We start from the raw sequence: 5535 nt of genomic DNA on the forward strand, positions 1-5535 counted from the left end.
AGGCTCTCAAACTCCTGAGCTCAAGTGATCTACCTGCCTCAGCCTCCCAAAGTGCTGGGATAACAGGCATAAGCTACCATGCCCAGCCATATTAATGTTTTTAAATACCTATAGTAATCCTACAGTGCTATAGAACAGTAAAACTTACTCCTCCTGTCTAGCTGGAATTTTATATCCTTCAACAAATCTCTCCCTCTCCTTCCTTTCCCCATTCTCAGCCTCTAATATCTTCTGTTCTACTTTTTACTTCTATGACATCAACTTTTTTAGCCTCCACTTATGAGTGAGAACGTGTAGTGTTTAACTTTGTGTTCTTGGTTTATTTCACTTAACATGTATACATGTATATACACACATATATGTATATATTATATACATATATACACGTATATATCTATGTACACATATATATTATAACATATACATATGTATATATAATATATACATGTGTGTATATTATATGTATATATTATATATATACAGATATGTTATATATATATAATTTTTTGAGACAGTCTCACTCTGTCATCCAGGCAGGAGTGTTGTGGTGAGATCTCAGCTCACCACAACCTCCACCTCCTGGGTTCAAGCAATTCTCATGCCTCAGCCTCCTGGGTAGCCGGGATTACAGGTGTATGCCACCACACCCATCTAATTTTTATATTTTTGGTAGAGATGGGATTTCGCCATGTTGACCACGATGGTCTTGAACTCCTGACCTCAGGTGGCCTTGGCTTCCCAAAGTGCTGGAATTATAGGCATGAGCCACCACGCCCTGCCTGCTTCTTGTATTTTGAAGCTTTGTTGTTAAGTGCATTTATATTTAGGATTGATATGTCTTCTTGGTGAATTGACACTCTTATCATTATGTAATGTCCCTCTTTATACCTTGTAATATGCTTTGCTTTGAGGTCTACTTTGGTATTAGTATAACTATTCCATCTTTCTTTTGATTAGCATTTGCATGAAACACTTTTTCTCATCATTTTTACTTTTAACATACCTATATTACTATATATACCTATATTACTTATTTGAATTTAACTTATGGTAGGCTGCATTTAGCTGGGTCATTTTAAAAATTCATTCTGAGTGGGGCCCAGTGGATCATGCCTGTATTTCCAGCACTCTGGGAGGCAGAGGCAGGCTGATCACTTGAGGTCAGGAGTTCAAGACCAGCCTGGGGAACACGGTGACACCCCGTCTCCACCAAAAAATACAAAAATTAGCCAGGCATGGTATCAGGTGCCTGTATCCCCAGCTATTGGGAGGCTGAGGCAAGAGAATTGCTTGAACCCAGGAGGCGGAGGTTGCAGTGAGCCAAGATCATGCCACCATACTCCAGCCTGGTCAACAGAGCCAGACTCCATTTAAAAAAAAAAAAAAAATTATTCTGATAATTTCCACCTGTTTCATGTGTTTATTTGAATCACTTTTATTTAATGTAATTATTGATATGTTTGAGGTTAAATCTACCATTTTATTTGTTTTCTGTTTGTTTCCTCTTTTTCCATTATACTCTCTCTCCCTTTTCTGCCTTCTTTTTGATTATTTGCAACATTTTCAATATTCTATTTTAATATACGTATTGTAATTTTTATTATCTAAACTTCTCTCTTTTTTGTGGTTATGCTAGGGATACGTACATATCTCTTCATAGTCTACTTAGAATCACTATTTTACCCTTTAAGTGAAATGTAGAAGACTTACCACTACATAAGCCACTTTCCCTCTCTGCTTTATATTGTAGTTGTTTTATGTGTTAGAACTACATACATTGAAAAATCCCATCAAATAATGTTACAATTTTTGCTTTTAATCATCAAACATATTTTGAAGAACTCAAGAAGAGAGCAGTCTATTATATTTACTCAGTTTTACCATTTCTATTGCTCTTTTTCCATTCCAGATGATCCAAGTTTCCCTCTGGTATAATTTCCCCTCCATCTGAAGAACTTCCTTTAGCAATTATTTTATACCAAGTCTGCTGGCAATAAAGTCTCTATTTTCCTTTATCTGACAATATCTTTTTTTCATCTTCATTCCTGAACAATATTTTCATCGAATATAGAATCTAGGGTTGATGGCTCTTTTCTTTTAGCACTGTGTGGCATTGCTTTCATGTGTTCCTCTATCTGCGCAATTTTCCCAGTACTTTCTGGTTCCCTGGAGCTCCCCCTTTCAGTCATCTGTCCACTACTGGAAGGGCAGAAAGAGAAAAAAAGCAAAAGACCTTTGCCACATCCCCTTGGGACCACAGCTACTCTAATTTGAAGGGAAGATTCTCTTCCCTGAGAGTTTTAGTGTGTATGGGCCCCAGCTACTACTGCTGTTGCTGCCAGAAAACCCTTTTCCTACTCCTCAAGCCTGAACTAGAGGGCTTTTCCTGGAACTCTCTCCATTCGCACCAATGCTGTCCTTCTGGGTTTTGCACTACCCTGAGTCCAAATCAGGGTATAGTGGAGGAGAGGGAAAAAAGTAAATTCACAGCAGGTTCAGTGGTATTTTGCATTCTTTCACAATTTGCCTACTACTATTTACTTATCAGATATCTGTTCTGTGCCTTGTGACCAGGCTCTATGGCTACATCTGCTAGGAGAGACAGGGTGAAAGCACTTACTCTATCTTACCTGGAAGCAGAACTCCCCATATTCACTTTTTTTTTTTTTACTTCCAAACTAATTGTATAAGGCCAACATTACTCTCATACCAAAACCAGACAAAGACACAGTGAAGAAAGAAAACTGTAAGCCAATAACTAATAAATATCAATGCAAAAATAACAAAATACTAGCAAACTGAATTCAACAACACGTTAGAATGGTCATTCATTATGATCAGGTGGGATACTTCCCTGGGATGCAAAGATAGTTCAACATATGTAAGTTAATAAACATGATGTATCACATTAGTAGAATCAAGGGCATCAACCATATGATCATTTAAATAGATGTCAAGAAAGCATTCATTAAAATTCAACATCCTTTCATGATCAAAAAAAAAAAACTCTCAACAAACTGCATGTAGAAGGAGCATACCTGAAAACAATCAAAGCAATATAGGACAGACCCACAGCTAGCATCATACTGAGTGGGAGAAAACTGAAAGCCTTTCCTCTAAGATCTAGAACAAGACAAGGATACCCCTTTCACTACTTTTAGTTCAACAGAATACTGGAAGTCCGAGCTAGAGCAAGTAGGCAAGAGAAAGAAAGAAAGGGCATCCAAATTGGAAAGAAAGAAATCATTGTTCTTGTTTTCAGACAATACGATCTTATATTTAACACAAAAAACCTAAAGACTCTGCAAAAAAAACTGTTAGAACTGATAAATGAATTCAGTCAAGTTACAGGACACAAAATCACCGTACAAAAATCATTTCTATATGCCAACATTAAACAATCTTAAAAGAATCTCATTTACAATAACTAGAAATAAAGGAATTTTTACTTAACCAAAGAACTGAAAGATCTCTACAATGAAAACCATAAAACGCTGATGCTAGAAAGTGAAGAGGACATAAACAAATGGAAAGGCTACCCATGCTCATGGATTGGAAGAATTAATATTGTTTAAATATCCATACTACCCAAAGTGCTCTATAGAATCAATGCAATCCCTATTAAAATATCAATGAAATTCTTCACAGAAATAGAAAAACAACCCTAAAATGTAGATGGAACCACAAAAGACCCAGAGTAGACAAATCAATCCTGAGCAAAAAGAGAGAAGCTGACTTCAAAATATACTACAAAGGAGCGGTAACTAAAATAACATGATACTGGCATGAAAACAGACACGTAGACCAATGGAACAGAATAGAAAACTCGGAAATAAATCCACATTGGCCAGTCGCGGTGGCTCACGCCTGTAATCCCTACACTTTGGGAGGCCAAGACGGGCGGATCACGAGGTCAGGAGATCAAGGGTGAAACTCCGTCTCTACGAAAAATACAAAATATTAGCTGGGCGTGGTGGCGAGTGCCTGTAGTCCCAGCTACTGGGAGGCTGAGGCAGGAGAATGGCGTGAACCCGGGAGGCGGAGCTTGCAGTGAGCTGAGATCCGGCCACTGCACTCCAGCCTGGGTGACAGAGCGAGATTCCGTCTCAAAAAAAAAGAAAGAGAGAGAGAGAGAGAAAGAAAGAAATGCACATTTACAGCCAACTCATTTTCAACAAAGGTGCCGAGAATATACAATGGGGAAAGGACCCCTCTTCAATGAATGGTGCTGGGAAAACTGAATATCCATATGCGGAAGAATGAAAGTAGACCCCTATCTCTCACTATATACAAAAATCAAATCAAAGTGGATTAAAGACTTAAATCTAAGACTTCAAACTATGAAACTACTAGAAGAAAACATAGGAGAGATGCTCCAGGACATTGGTCTGGGCAAATATTTGAGTAACACGTCAAAAGGACAGGCAACCAAAGCGAAAATTGACAAATGTGATTATATCAAACTAAAAAGCTTCTCCACAGCAAAGAAACAATCAACATCATGAAGAGACAACCTACAGAATGGGAGAAAATATCTGCAAACTATTCATCCAACAGGGATTAATAACCAGAATATGTAAGGAACTCAAGCAACTCAATAGCAAAAAAAAAAAAAAAAAAAAAAAAATCAAATTTTAAAATGGACGAAAGATCTGAATAGACACTTCTCAAAAAAATACATTCAAGTGGCCAATAGGTATATGAAAAAATGCTAAACATCACTAATCATCAGGGAAATGCAAATCAAAACTGCAATGAAATATCATTTCACCCGTTAAAATGGCTATTATCAAAAAGACAGAAAATAACAAGATGGTGATGAGAATGTAAATTAGTACAACCACTATGGATAACAGTTTGGAGGTTCCTCAAAAAACTACGAATAGAACTACCATATGATCCAGCAATCCCATTGCTAGGTATATATTCAAAAGAAAAGAAATCAGTGTATCAAAGAGATCTCTACACTTCCATGTTTATTGCAGCACTATTCACAATAGCCAAGATACAGATCAACCTATGTGTTCATGAATGGATGAATGGATGAGGAAAATGCAGTGTATATATACACAATGGAATATTATTCAGCCATAGAAAAGGAGTTAAATCCTATAATTTGCAACAACATAGATGGAACTGGAAGATATTATATTAAGTGAAATAAACCTAGTACAGAAATACAAATATCACATATTCTTACCTATATGCGAGAGCTAAAAGAATTAGTCATATGGAGGTATTGAATAGAAGGATGATTACAAGAAGCTGGGAAAGGTAGTGGGGAAGGGAGGATGAAGAGGACTTGGCTACAAAATACAGTTAAGTACAAAAAACTTGAAACAAAAATACAGTTAAATAGAAAGAATAATATCTAGTGTTAACTAGAGTTAATAATTTCTTGTACATTTCAAAATAACTAGAAGTAAAGATCTGGAATGTTTCCAACACAAAGAAATGATGAATGCTTGAGGCAATGGATATCTTACTCATATTTGATCATTACAGATTGTATTCTTATATTAAATATCACATGTA

This window comes from Mandrillus leucophaeus, unplaced genomic scaffold, assembly GCF_000951045.1.
Source record: "Mandrillus leucophaeus isolate KB7577 unplaced genomic scaffold, Mleu.le_1.0 Scaffold273, whole genome shotgun sequence".
Taxonomy (NCBI): domain Eukaryota; kingdom Metazoa; phylum Chordata; class Mammalia; order Primates; family Cercopithecidae; genus Mandrillus; species Mandrillus leucophaeus.